Source organism: Taudactylus pleione, unplaced genomic scaffold (assembly GCF_031769625.1).
Source record: "Taudactylus pleione unplaced genomic scaffold, aTauple2 ptg000096l, whole genome shotgun sequence".
In the NCBI taxonomy this organism is placed as follows: domain Eukaryota; kingdom Metazoa; phylum Chordata; class Amphibia; order Anura; family Myobatrachidae; genus Taudactylus; species Taudactylus pleione.
The window spans coordinates 396,980-412,902 of NW_028284498.1; positions in this window are offsets into that span (position 1 = coordinate 396,980).

Consider the following 15,923-nt stretch of genomic DNA (forward strand, 5'->3'; position numbering starts at 1 on the left):
CGTAAATTAGTAGGTCAAACTATAGAATAAGAACACCAAACAAGTGAATAGTGTTTTTTTAATCATTTTATTTCACATAATGACACAATTAATTCAGCAATCACAATACTTTGCTGGCTTTTAAAAAATAATAAATAAAAATAATAACAAACAATAGTATTTTTAGAGATATTAATAAAAGTTACGTTTCATTTTATCTTGCATAGCTGGATATCATTTAGTTACCTATAGTACAATTTATCCAGTGAGTGCCCCTTATGGGAATACTTTCTTCTCTCTTTTTCTATGTAATGTTTGATTTTATTCCTGGGCGCACCTCCACCTTAAATATAGTTGGGCTTACTGTGTCCCTTAAAATTAATTGATATGATACGGATTGGAATGGATGATTGTCAAAATATTAAAATACAAGAATAGACTTAAGGTCTGTGCGGACACCTTTCTCTTTCACGGCTTTATATTAAACACCAGGGCTGATGGGGCTTATCAATGTTAAGTGGTTGTTCTTTAAATGTGGATGCTATTAATGTAATGTGTCTTGGTAGGACTATTAATGCAATGTGGGATCTCTATTAAATGTCAGGGCTACTAATTTAATGGGATAAATCGGCCTGTTTATTACATTTTAATACTACGGGTCTGATTCACCAAGGATCCCTAATGATTGTTGTATACCGCCATGCGCGAAGGCTCAACTGCGATCGCAGTGACCACGCAGACCCATTGCAGAGTGATTGACAGGAAGTGACCGTTTGAGGGGGTGGTCGGGGAAATGCAGGTGTGTCAGTGCGTTTGAACGCCGTTACAGGGGCGTGCATAAATTAGCCACTGTGATGGCATACGCAGCTTGAGTACTCACTGCATGCAAGGAAGTTAGCAATTCTAAGTAAGGTCAGGGCTGCTGTAATTCTGCGTGAGGGACCGATGGTACTCGATGTTACCAATGTTTATGAAGGTTTGCAAAGTATTACGGATGTGAGATAGCGGTAGTGGGAGGCAATAGACGTCTCTATGCTGGCAGTGCGACTGCATTCATTAGCATATTTTCACAGCGTGTGATTGCGTAGCGGCAATCGCAATAGCAATCCTTTCTGAATCAGGCCCTATTAGTTTAATGCCACAGCTGGTGGGAGGGAAAAGGTTAAATCGTGAAATGTGAAAACTGTTAATTTACTAATGGGTCTGTGTGCTAGAAGTAGGCTTATTTTGTTGTTAATAAAGTAATTTTTATTACATGTTTTTCAATTTTAAACATACACAATGACATTACATCAAAAAAAGAAAAAAATATATACTTGCATCACACAATAATCATAAACATATAATAGCAAATCAAAAAAAGGAAAGACACTGCTACAGACATTTATTACATTTTAACATAATATCTCTGAGTCTAGTGTATTAGTTTTCATCAACTACATAAAATAATCCCAAACAGTAATCGCCTTTCCAGGTAACATAAAAAATAATAAAACAGAATCTATTGTTTCATGCAAAATGAATACTACTAAAAAACAATCATTGCATGAAGTAACAATATCCCAGAAAATACCAAATTGAAAATCAAACAATATAACACACAAAAACAACAAATGCCACAGTCAATATTTTCTTAACAAAAAAAAATAAACCAGAAACTAATTCCACTTTATAATTTATAGCGAAGGCTAATACAGTCAAATTTAGACTCTGCTTTACAGGCAGAGTATAAATATATCACTCATGTTCCACAGTAGCATTAACTAAAGAAACCCCCTCCTGAAAGTCAGGCCCATTGGTAGCCATCCATGATTGAGCCAGACATACTTTTGCAGAAGTAGGCTTATTTATTACCTGTTATTAAAGTATTAATTTAATGTTCAAGCCAGTGCTTAAAGTCGTCCTAGAGACGTGGTGGAACTCACCTCCCCCCAGTCCTTGATGCTTTTCTTAAATAAAGGGACAGCGTGCACCACACGCTCAAAAGAAAATGGTTGTGGTCTCAAAAGAAATGGTTGTGGTCACGCAATAGTATCCCCAATTCAAGTTACGCCACACAGTAGCACAATCTTAATCACATTACATTACACAACATAGCAGTGTCCTTTATACAAGTTATGACGCACAGTAATGCCCCTTATACACAATGCCCAAGGTAGTAGTGCCCCTAATACACATTATGCCCACAGTAGTAGTGCCCCTAATACACATTATGCCCACAGTAGTAGTGCCCCTTATACAATACCCACAGCAGTAGTACCCCTTACACATAATGTCCACAGCAGTAGTGCTCCTTATGCAATGCCCACTGTAGTGGTGCCCTTATGCAATGCTGACAGTAGTGACGCCCCTTATGCAGTGCCCCCAGTAGTAGTGCCCTTTATGCAGAGACCACAGTAGTGGTGCCCCTTATGCACTGCCCCCAGAAGTGGTGCCCCTATGCAGTGCCCACCAGGAGTGTTGTCCTTATGCAGTGCCCCCTATGCAATGCCCCCATTAGTAGCGCCCCCACTGGTAATGCCCCCATTAGAAGTGCCCCCAGTGGTAATGCCCCCATTAGTAGTGTCATGACGTCTCTCCCATAGTGCCCACTTTGGGAGTCGGAAGCCGGAGCTCAGGAGTGAACTCCAGCCTTCGGCTGCTGCTGTAGGGAAGGAGCCAGGCACCCGCTGGCAACAAAATCTCAGTGGGCACCCAGCAACTCCCCGCGGCATAGGGCTGACTGGCTAGGTAAAGTGGGCTGGAGGAAGCGGAACTGACCTGAGCCTCCAAATAGAACTGACAGAACGCAGTTCTGCCCCATTTTAACCACCGTTTGGAGCCAGTACTGTGGTTATTGATGTAATATCAGGGCTGGTTGATGGTGAGATGTTTAGTGTGGTCATGCATTGCTTTGCAATCCAGGAGATACATAATATAGTACCTCTCCCTCTGACACCCCTTTTACATCACAACTACAACCCGGGTTGCTGCTAGGTGTAAAAGGGGCCAGGGTTGGATTCCTGGGTCGAGTGACCCAGCAATCCAACCCAGGTAGCTTGCAAAGTTTAACACGGGAACGACCTGTGCAGCCCTGCAGTGTAAATGGGTGACCCTGGTTCCGTTTACATCACAAGGACTTCTGGGTTTCTCGGTGCCTGGAGATGATGTCTTCTCCAAGCGCCGGGAGAAGTGTTCCACTGCACCCGTGTGCAGTGTGAACGGCACCGATCCAGGAATAATTTAGATCAGCGGCGCTTTAGAGAACGAGTCCATCCTGGGTCTGACTTGTTTTTTTGGAACTGTTCCAAATCTCCGGTCAGACCCAGGACTTACGTGGAAAAGACAGATTACAAACAGGGTCCCAGAATTCCAGGATCTGGCCAAAGAGCTAAATAGCTGAAGACACCAGCAGCAACAGATAGTCTATTGTAATGTGCAATGGAATATTCCAGCGCTATATTAGTAAATGTTAATAAATGTGCTGCAAAAGAGCAGTATAACCCGCCATCTGTCCAGGTTCTGGTGGGAATGTACAATTTCTGATTTGGACATTAATTTGATTTTCTAGGCAATGGGGGGAATTCAATAGAGATTTTATCCGCAAAAAATCAGGCGGACCTCGCGCCCAATTGTGAAATACTGCGGGTATGCACGCTCCCGATAACCGTGGTATTCAATTTAAAAAAAATACATGCAGGGGTTTCAGCACTGAAAACCCTGCAGTGCGAGAAAAATCACAAAAACTACTTACCTCTCAGGTGGCCTCCATGGCTCTCAGTCATCTCCCCTCTAAGTGGGGGAGGGGGCTGCTGGGAGTCGAGTGAACTGCTGGGAGGGGAGGTGGCTCCTGAGAGTTGTAGTTCTCCCTGCAGCTGCCTCCAGGGGGGGCTCACACACACATGGGCGTCACACAGATACTCACGCACAGTCATACATACACATACTTACATACACTCACACATACTTACATACACTGACACAACATACTTACACACACCGCTACTGCAGAAGACCGGGTCCCGATGCTGAAGTGAGAAGACTACTTCGGAAGGTAAGCAATCACTGGCTAGTTAAGCTAATTGGAAACTTCCTTTTGCTTAATTAGTCTTTAGGAGGGGTGCCGCCGGGGTCCCGAAGCATTTCCAGACCATTTTTTATAAGAATATGGATTTTAGGAAAAACTGGTCGTGCTCTGGAGGTGCGCAAACAAAAACCTCTTGGCGCTGTAAAAATTAAAAAACCTGCACCTAACTGAATAGCAAAAATCCTGCATGTACAGGAAAAACACCACAGGTGTGGGATTTTTTCTGTTCTCGCACCTAATTGAATATGTCCCGTTGTGTGACATTCAGGGAGGAATCCAGTTAGCCGCGAAAACCCGATTACACAGTTTAATGTTGATAAATTAAAGTTAATGTGGCCGGGCGCAAATTTTTTGGTATTCAATTAGCCTTGCAAGTTAAACTGTAGGATTTAATGCAGCTTTTCATTTTTTTCTGAGCAGGTGAAAAGTTGTGGAAAATCCCTATTGTAAGGTAAAAACATTGGGATTCGGTTTAGAACTCCCTCCCTAACGGTTTATTAGGCTGTAGATTTAACTAGCTTAGGGCCTGATTCAGAGATGTACGCTAATGCGACCGCAACTGCGTCTCCGTACGCAATGCAGTTGCAAATATATATGCTAATGTTAGCAAAGATCACCCGAGCATAAAGACGCCCACTACTGCCTTCTCACCTGCGTACATCTACGCATACCTACTAAACATCGGTACCATCAAAGTACATCGGCGGCCATTTTACCCTTTCGGCAGGTCTGACCAGGGAGCTCTTTTGCTACGCAGAGCGGCGTATGCAATTGTAGTGGCTAATTTATGCATGTCCACGTTACGGCGTTCAAACGGCCAGGCACGCCTGCATTTCGCTAACCACCCCATCTCCACCCCCAAACGGTCACTTCCTGTCAACCAATCTGCAATGTGCCTCCATGGTCTGCGTGAACGCACAGCGGCCGCACTGCTGCCTTCGCGCACGCACACTGCGATGCATACGCAATGGCAAATAATCGCTCGATCTGCGTGCAATTTGCAGTTGCGTTTATCTCTGAATCAGGCCAACAAAGACGTCATTTTTTTGGGTGATATTCTGCAAAATGCTGAATAATGGGTTAAAATATGTGTGACAGCTGTATGGATGAGACAGGTGTTTCTAAGCTTGCAGGTGGAAGTTGCAGGTGTTTTTTAACCCAAATTTATCTAGAGCATTAATTTGCCAAAAAACCCTTGCTGTCTATTTTTTGTTTACTGTTATTAAAAAATGCAAAAATCAGCCATTTGACACCTTTTAAGAGCCCCAAATATAAGGGCTGATTGAAAAGTAATGACTGATTTTTTTATTCAGAATCAGATGACTCCACAGGATCTGAACATTTTCCTTTTTCAAAGTAGCGTCTTTCACATTCAATAAATTTTTTGTACATTCAGTACATTTTTTGCAACAATGATACAAAGACGTGCAGTAGGCTGTTTTGTGACATCACTGTTAGTGTTACAGCTGGTGGCATTTTTCACTTCATCATCTGTTGAGAACTTCTTTCTGTGCAGTTTTTTTTCCAGGGTTGGGAATGCCCAGAAATCACAGGGCGCTAAGTCCGGGCTATATGGAGGGTGTTCCAGTGCTGTCCCATTAATGTCAGTCAGTGCTGCCAATGCAACAGCAGAAACATGTGGTCGGGTATTGTCTTGGAGCAAAAACCACTTTTCTTCAGCAAATGTGGTAATTTCTTCCTCATGGCTGCATGCAAATGGGCTTTCAGGACGTTTGCATAGTAGTCACCATTAATTGTCTATTCACGGAGAAGCCAGTGCTGTAGGATCATACCGTGCGCATCAAAGAACAGCAGAAGTATTCTGCCCACGAGTATGTATCAAGAATTGTTTTACAATGTGATTCACAGAACTTATCTCTCTCCCAATAAACAGTACCGTATGGGATTATTTCCGTCGTTTGCTGTTCCAAATGTCACAATCAGATGGCAGACTTGTATCATTCCCTCTGGGATTGCCCAATACTTAAACGTATTTTGGTTGAGGGTGAAACGAGATGCAGAGAGTACGCTGATTAATTATGTCCCATTTACGCCAGAATGGGCTATATTTGGATTCCCTCCTAAATGTCAATGTGTCACTAAGGGTGGTAGAAAGCTTTTGCTGGCTATAAGTTCTGCAGCCAAGAAAACCATACTTCAGATTTGGGTTAACCCAGGTCCTCCTATATTTAATCTATACAAACAAAAACTTTATCATAACTTTCGGATGGATTGGGTAGAGACGATGTTTGAGAAAGGGGAAACGAGTGGGAGGTTTTTTGATGTCTGGGAGAGTTATATAGGATCTTTGCCTATCACTATGCAAAGAAAGATTCATGATTGCTTACGTCTAACATCTTGGTACAGGATGAGATTGTTGGAGGGGGACCCCCCGATTGACGTATAGTAGTATATACTTTTATAGCTATTTTTCTAGTATACTCAGGGAGACACATTCCATTCATCGTTCATTTTCTAAGTAGACGTGCTATAAATATATTGTTACTTGTTTGTGAATTACAGTTTATAACAGTTGTCGGTTTTTATTACTGTGACTTGTCTTTCTCGAAAAATTGAGGAAGTATTCTGATATTTCTTGCGTCAATAAAAAAATAGTTAAGAAGAAAAAAAAAGAACAGCAGAAGCAATGACTTTACACTCCTAAGGTATCACACAGAATTTTTGGGGCGGAGGTGAATTTGACAATTCAACGTGATTTCTTGATATCCAGATTTACCACCAGATTTGGAATGTTGTCAAACACTGTGAGATAAAACTCACCATCAGACAAACAGAACAATTATTTGACATTGCTTATTCAATTCAGCACAATGTATTGTTGCCAGACTATGCACATATCAACCATATTTGATAGGGAATCATTATGTAATACCGGTGGCTGTTTAAATCCTGACACGAGAAGCCCGACAGCAGGATATCCTGACGCCGGCTGGTAAGTACCCTAACCCTCCCCTCTCCAACCCCTAACCGTCCCTTAGGGGTGCCTAACCCTAAATCTCCTGGGGTGCTGCCTAACCCTAAGTCCCACCCATGCCTAACCAAACCACCCTCTGACTTCTCATGTCGGGATATAGACCAGTGGCATTTAGTCCGCCGGTCTATAAACTGCATCCTTTTGGTAGTGCCAACATTGCATGTTTCCCCTTGCACCTCTAGGGGGTGTAAGGGAAAACTTGTGATGCCAGTGGGCGAGATCACGTTCATCATGCTTAATTGAATCCCCCCCTTTGTCTGATGGTAAGTATAGCCACTGTCAGATCTGAGCACCAATTATAGTATCTGTCGGGCAAGCTGAAAGCTTTTCATGCCCGAGCAATAATTGAGGCTCAGGTTTCTTTTTTTTCCACACATTTCTATATATAGTAACAGGAACAGTTTGGAGTAGAACAAGATAGGAACTTGTCAGACCAATCTGTAAAGTACCTAAAAAAAAATTTTAATCAATATACGTGTTTAGGTCTTTGGCCTGCTTGATCTGCGGATTTTTTTAATCACAGTCAATATGTATTGCCCATAATTAAATAACTTGCAGGGAAAAACTCACAGATATTAGATACTTCCTCCTTGGTCACACGATGTGTCAGGTTTAGTCTAAAGATGAAAAGACAACTACAATGACCAAACATTACATTCATTAACTTGGCAGTAGCTCAATCTGCTTAGATTTTCAATTAGAAAACTTAATCAAATGTTTTTCAGAAACTACTATTAGAAGACTATTACAGAGAGCAACTGATCAAACCCATATATAATAAATACACATAAATAAGCCCATTAACATGTAAATGTTAACTGCTTTATATAAATTCTATAGCAAGAGAGAAGCAGATGACTTTGTAGTCTAGGTCCCAGCTACCCTCAGGAAACATTAATTGTAACCTGCCCATATTCCCAAATGGAAAACACCCTACTCTGACTGTCTAAATCACACCAATGCAGTGGATGGGCAAACTTGTTTCTCTGTGACCACACCCAGGGGTGGCTCAAGGAGGGCTGACAGGGCTATTACCCGGGGCGCTGCGCCTCTGGGGAAGGATCCACAGTCACCTCTCTGGCGCCATCTAGTCTGATGGCCGAAGGCATAGCCGCACTGACTATAAGCAGTTAATTATTGACTGCTACGGTCACGCCCACCCACTGCCAGGCTATAAGACTGGTCCGGACCCATCTTCTCCTCCTAGAATGCTGGGACCAATGCCGTCACGCTGAATGAAGTCATCATGCTGTCTGGTTATGGCCTAGGATCGGCCGTTACTCACCGCAGCGCCGGTTTCCCCTGGTCAGACGCCAGGTGCGGTGGCGGGTGACGCGCTGAGCATTATACTTAGAGCCATGTAGACTTCCATGTGATGTGCCATGCCTTGGTTGCTGCGGTCGCCATCATGGTCGCGTCCATGACAGTTTGCATCACCTGACTAACCTTTACCCAATGATAGCATGGTGGTGGTCAGCTGACACTGTCTACCAATAATCTGCTACCTTAGGATATAAAGCCAGTCTTCGGACAGAAGGAAGTTGCCTGTGCAACATTGTCGCTACCCTGTGTATTGCTGATACCCCGTTCCAGGTTCCCGACGCAATCTCCTTGTGAATCCAATTCCAACTCCTTGTGCAACATTGCGTCTGAACACCTTGCCTGTGTAGGATACAAGTGCCACCTCCTTGTGCAACAGTGCGTCCTAACATCTTGCCTGTGTGCGATACAAGTGCCACCTCCTTGTGCAACAGTGCGTCCTAACATCTTGCCTGTGTGTGATACAAGTGTCACCTCCTTGTGCAACAGTGTGTCCTAACATCCTGCCTATGTGCTATACAAGTGTCACCTCCTTGTGCAACAGTGCATCATAACACCTTGCCTGTGTGCGATACAAGTGACAACTCCGTGCGCAACAGTGCGTCAGTACGTTTCGCCAGTGTGCACTGTTCCACCATCTGCTGACACAATTGTGCATCCTACACCACTCCTCCAGTGTAAGAGCTGCTGGTGCCAACCCGTAGTTTAACAGTGCCTCAAGCACCCACCACATACCTATACGAGCATCAGTCCACTGTACTTCTTGTTGAAGTATACCTCCAGGGCCACCGGTTATTTTGCCTCTATTCCCACAGTACCAGGCACCTGTCCAAACGCCCGCGACCTGCCAGCTGGGTGCAGCACAAACCCATATCCCGCTTGGAGGGGTCACTGGTGAACACCTCCCAGTTGGTTAGACTCCGCGCCTTTGGATAGGTCTCGTCAATATTTGTTATTGTGTATGAGGAGGTCATATATCCAGGCCCCATGCCTACAGTTTCTCTCTCGTCCAGGGACATGAGCTTCCATCCCCTCAATAGGGGATATTTCCATACCAAACGTGACACATGCCTACCACCGCGCATTCGTGTGGACTGGAAAGCGGTGAGTGAGCTTCAGTCTCTGAAACACTGCATTTCTCCCCCACTAATGTTTGCTAATGTTATAAAAAAAATGGCATAGTGTTCACATTAATTTGAAACCTCTCTACTAAAGAATATATAGTCACTTAATGATGTCATGATTGTAATATCTCTCTATATAAAATTGATATTAGATCTAGACCCCAAAGTAAGAATGAAAAACGAAAAAAAGCCACTAAGTGAAGCTTAAGCAGGCCTGCCAAGAGCCGCACCGGGCCAGGGTAAAAGGGGCCGTGACCGAAGCGCGGGAGATGTGGCCACACTTCCTTTAGGTTAAAATAAAGAAAAGTTTGGCAGCGCCGCTGTGCGCTGGGGAGGTTGGCACAGTGAGCCCCCTCAGCCCGGCGCATAACCAGTGGAGGGCGCGATCAGCTTGATCGCTCCCCCCACAGGCATAGGAGACTGCTGTGGCTGCTTCTTAGTAGCCACGAGCAGTCTCCCAGTGCAGCCCAGCATGGAATTGGTATGAAATTCCCGGCAGGGGCAGCCCGACATCAACAGAGATCCGGGCAGCGGAAGCCCGACAGCGCTGGAAATCCCGAACGTGGATAGGTAAGTATTGTCTAACCTAACCCCCCTAACCCTAACCCTCCTTAGGGGTGCCTAACCCTAACTTCCCCCCCAAGTGCCTAACCCTAATCCCCCCTCTAAGTGCCTAACCCTAACCACCCCCTTCCCCGCTGCCTAAACCTAAGTCCCCCGGGGGGGTGCCTAGCCCTAAGCACCCCCCGGGGTGCCTAACCCTAACCCTCCCTCCCCCTAGCCTAACCCTCCCGGGGGGGTGCCTAACCCTAAGTCCCCCCCCGGGAGCCCTAAACCTAACCCTCCCCCCCCGCGGCTGTCCGCTCGCGGCGCCCGGCATCACTACGATCGGGATGCCGGGCGCCGGTCTCCCGGCGTCGGAGAAATGCCGGGCGTCTACATCTAGACGCCCGGCATTTCACCCTTGCCGGGATAAGACAGCCAGGAAGCCGGCTGCCGGTATTTAGGCAGTTGGCTTCCCGATTGCATACCGCCCAGCACACAGCAGTGTATGCTGGGTTTCTGTGATGTAAGAAAGGGGGGGAGCGGTGCCCGTCCCGGGCCCCCGCCAGGCCCCTCCAGCAAGCCCGGGCAATTAGTACCCCCCCCTCTCGGCGCCCCTGCACACATGTATACATATATACACACAAAATATATATATATATATATATATACAGTATACAGAGGAGTAGCGTGGAACCATGGTGCCCAGGGAGAAAGTGCATGTCGTAGCGCCCCCCCTCCCTGTACTGAACTGTGCCAGTGGGGTATGGGCAACCTGCGGGGGAATACTGAAGTGAAGAGAAACAAAGCAAACAGTGGCAGTGTCACGCTGGGCATTGAGGTACCATTGGGGGAATAGAATGCTTCGATGATGCACTATCTGACAGTAAGGGGTAGCTGCTTTGTCACTGCTTTATTTATGTATAGCACCTAGGACCTGACTTTTATCTCCTTTGAATCACTGTAATTAGTCAATAGAGGAGGTTGTATTATATATTCTTATCATTTAACTTAAAGTGACAGAATACATGTGCTAGAGTGAAATTCCACAGGTTGCACAGCTTATTACTGCAATTACTGCCCCAAGCAGCTATCACTGGAGTAGGAACACCTATGGGAAGTTCCCTTCTCAGCTATACTCCTAGTTCACATATATACATTGTACCTATATTAATGTGAGTACTAATCATGTTCTGTCTGCCACCATTTTTATTTTTCCAGGTCTCCTAATAATATTTTTTAAAAATCTGTAACTTATTTAGGATATAGAGCAAGCTAACCGAGATAAAACTAACTGGCGGCCGTCATACTATGTAGTGCCCCATGAACTTTGGAACTCTGGATGGCGCCCTCTATCCATTTTGGAGCCCGGAGCTCATGCTCCACTGGAACCACCCTCGCTACTCCCCTGACAGTATATATATATATATATATATATATTACACTGCTTGCCCCTTCTATGCCATCAAACCTCTCCACATGGGCATCTCTAATTGCTAACTAAAGACCTGATTCGGAGATTTATGTAAATCAGATATATATACGCCAATCCCCGATGTGTATGCAGGAGCTGCACTGCGCAAGTGATCCTGCGACATCGGTCGCAGTGTCCCAAGTGTTGACATGCTGCTAGCATTTGGGGAAGGTGACATGGAGCGTTCCAGAAAACTGGGGGGTGTTTGTGTCTGGGGGTTATACAGAGGATCCAGTGCTGCTTCTTTGGACACAACTACCAGATCACAGAAGACGGCAGTGGGCATCTTTTTACCTACGGCGCCTCCTGCAGCTTTTGCATGCTTTAGCGCAGTGGCTGTGTGCAAGGATGCAGGGGCAGTGCCAGTAACGTCAATCAGGTCCTAGATCACAGCATGCAAAATAGTGATGAGGAACTGAAGGCTCCCTTGTGAGACACTGCATAGCTCTGTAAGAGGGCATTGCTGAGATCCTCCGAGGCAGGCCTGATTCATATGGCCTATGTCTTCCCACATAGTATACATTGGTTGAACTGTTACCAATTAAACCAGACAGTAGACTGGCTCAGTAAAGTGCAATTGAATCTCCACCAATATGTTCATTCAAATCCACCTCCATTTACTCACAGCAAACCATTCACACATCCTGCCAGCACTCATTAACCTCTTTAGCACCCACTAACTTCCCCCATCCAGCAACCATATCCTTCAAGAATCCATTAACCAAATTCCCCCACACAGTATCCGCTAACTCAGTTTACAAATTCTGCCTTTTCAGTACAGGTTTTAAGGATATCAATGCTTAAACACAGGTGACTTATACCCCTTTTACACCGGAGCTAAAACCCGGGTTTTTGAAGGGTTAACCCGGGCAGCTCCCTGGTGTAAAAGGGCAGAGGGTTGGATCGCCGGGTCGAGTGACCCGGCAATCCAACCCAGGTAACTAGCAGGGTTTAACACGGGTGTAGCCCGTGAAACCCTGCTATGGGAACAGCGCACTCCGGGTCACGAAGACCTGGAGTGCGCTGCTAGCCGGCCGATTGGTCCGGCTTCAGTGGCGCTTGGAGATGACGTAATCTGGAAGCGTCCACTTTCACTCCGCAAAAGCCAGGTCTATGCAGACCCGACTACGGTGTGAGTGGCGCTGGATAGGAACTTTGTTCCAACTCCGGGTCAGACCCGGAATTTAGGTGGAAAAGGGGTATAAATTATTACCTCAGTCAATTTGATTTAACAATGTGGACTCAAGCATTGATATCCTTAAAACCTGGACTGTAATGGCGGAGATTGGGAAACTGTATGCTAACCTATTCCTGTCCAAGAACTCATTAATCAATCTCCCCTCCTGAGCATCCATTAACCGATCTCTCATTAATTCATTAGCAATTCACCCTCTGAGTACCCAATAACACATTCATACATTCATCCACCCTATCAGCTCCCATAAAGTTCCCCTCACACAGAACCCATTAATACACTCATACCCCTTTTACACCAGAGCTAAAACCCGGGTTATTGCAGGGTTAACCTGGGTAGCTCCTTGGTGTTAAAGGGGAGAGTGACCCAGCAATCCAACCCAGGTAACTTGCAGGATTTAACATGGGAGTAACCCGTGAAACCCTGCAGTGTGAACGGCGCGTTACGGGTCACGAGGACCTGGAGTGCGCCGCATCCCGGCCGATTAATCCGGCTTCACTGGTGCTTGGAGATTACGTCATCTCCAAGTGTCCACTTCAACACCGGAAATGGGTCTATGCAGATCCGGCTCCGTTGTGAATGGCGACGACTCGGGAATATCCTGGGTCGGCACCGGGGAAATTCCGGGTCTGATCCGGGTTGGAACTCTGGACCTCATTCAGAGTCGATCGCTTGCTGCAAGCGATCGCTCTGAATGATTGCCGGCCACTTACTTTTTAAAGTGCCGCCTTCTGGTCGATCGCTAGGCTGTAGGTTACCACCCACAGCTCTAGCGACCGACCAGGGTGATGGTCGCGATGGTCATCACCATCGCGACCATCGGGGCTTACGACCAGACCCTAAGGTTGGGTCTGGGCTCTCGTAAGCCCCAGGGAACTTCCTGCTCTGTTTGAGCAGGAAGTTCCCCACTGACATCATCAATGACATCATCAATGATGTCAGTGGGGCCGCCCCCAAACGGCAAGCGTTCCGACTCTTGCCGCCCCCAAACGGCAAGCGTTCAGTGGGGCCTCCGACTGAACGCCTCCGTTTGGCCGGGCACGCCCCCGGCCCGCCCAGCAAACGGTGCGAGCTGTCACTCAGCATCGACAGCTCGCCCCGTCTGCTACGAGACCCCTAGCGACGGAGCACCCGTCGCTAGCCGGGTCTCGCGCATGCGCACGATGGAGCCGGCTCCGTCGTGCGCATGCTCTGCGGGGACCATCAACCCGGTTGCGAGCGCATGGGCGCTTGCGACCGGGTCTTAATGAGACCCTCTGTTCCAACTCCGGATCAGACCCAGAATTTCAGTGTAAAAGCGGTATTACTTAGCACCTGACACTCATTAACCCTTTTATTAATCAATTTCAACATCACAATGTCCATTTATATATATATATATATATACACTCACCCTGTCAGCACTCATTAATCCACACCCCCAACACACACACACAAAATCATTAATCAATTCTCATCAAGAAGCCATTAACCACTTATACCCCTTTCACTCGACGAGCAATAAGCCAGGTTATTGCATGTGAATGTGCAGCAACCCGGGTTTCTGTCTTTGTGTGAAAGGGCCAGGTAGAAATAAGCTGGGCTGAGTGACCCGGCATTTCAATCCTGGTCATGAGAAGGGTTAAACACTCGTTCAACCTGGCTTGTGATGGAGTGTGAATAGGTGACCCTGGTCGATGCGTCCCCTGTCCTGTTCACTGCATAGGAAGAACCTGCGCTTGGAGATGATTCTTGCATGGAATGCCACCATATGTTGGTTTGGATTTGCACATATCTCCCCCATTAGGAACATTGTCTGAATGCACCCACATTAAGACGATATATTTGGATGATTTGTTGTTTCAAGACAAATCGGAATAACAAATTTTCCACATTGTCCAATGTGTACGCACTATTGCGCGCTCATGTTCGTCGCATCTTCAGATTGTCCTGCTTTGCAAGCCGATCTGAAGATCCAGCGGTGACACCATGCTTCTGGATGAGGTGGGGAAATGATATATCGGGCGGTCGCACACAAGATCGTGCAGACCACATGATATATCGTGCCGTCACATCTGCCATCGCTGGGTACGTACATCGTCTAGTGTGTACCAGCTTTAGTGATTTGAACCTACGCCCAGATTCAGGCCACTCCCCCTCCGCATGTGCACTCCATTACCGGGGGCACGCTATAGACTCACTTGCTCAGGGCGCCATGACTCCATGGTAAGTCTCTGGCTGCAGCTTTTGCATAGGTCCTCCTGTGCTGTTCGTTCCCCTGCAATTGCTTCCAGTGTCCCAAGTTATAAGCGCTGGAGTTGGGAAATCTTTTTTGAGGGGATGGTGCAGGGCATGTTGATTTAGATTTTCTTACAATTTATTTGATTTGTTTAAACTAAAATGCAATTCACCATCAAGACTATGATAATGGTATTTACAGTATGCCTCTGCATGAAACATACGTTTATGCAGGAGCATCTCTGTATTTACTTCAAATTGCACAAATTCTATCATATGTGCAACTCAAGGTAAAAGAGTTAATGTATTTTTTCACAGCATGCATTCTGCGCCCACGCTTTTGGAGTCAATGCGTCCAGCCCCTTTAGTGATCATGTCTGAGTGTATGACATTATCATCAAACAGGTACAATTGTTCTTTCTGGTTTTCAGAACTTTCTGGATAAAAGATCCAACACCAGAACAGTAAGCTATTTGTCATAGACTCCCTGCATTAGTTTATAGTACTACCAGTAATGCGCTTTGTCTTGTCTAATAAAAATGTGTTTTTTTTATTTCAGAAAATCTTAGTGTGCCCAGCAGGGAGTTTTGGTGGGGGATATTACAGTAGGGGAACTCCAGCTGTAACAAATCTGCCAAAAAAAAGTCTTGGTTATCTCCGGGATTTTCAGAGTGGATCAATTACACTCACATCCCCAACTCTTTCTGATTTTAGGTGAATGTTTGAATTAACACCCAGTGACTGTAATTATCTTTCAAACCAGTGTTGTGCAGGTAATTCATTGATATTAAATACAACTGTATCTTCATTGTAGTTGACAATAAAAGCACACAGAATTAAAAAAGTAACTTACAGCCAAATATCCAATACTTAATTCTCGTAGTGTGTGCAACATATTTCTGGCCCCTTTTGAAGGGTAGCAATTTTATTATATATATATATATATATATATAAAGTCCAGTATTAGTCCACACTCACGTCTGAAAATCCAATTGCTGGGGTAGCCACCC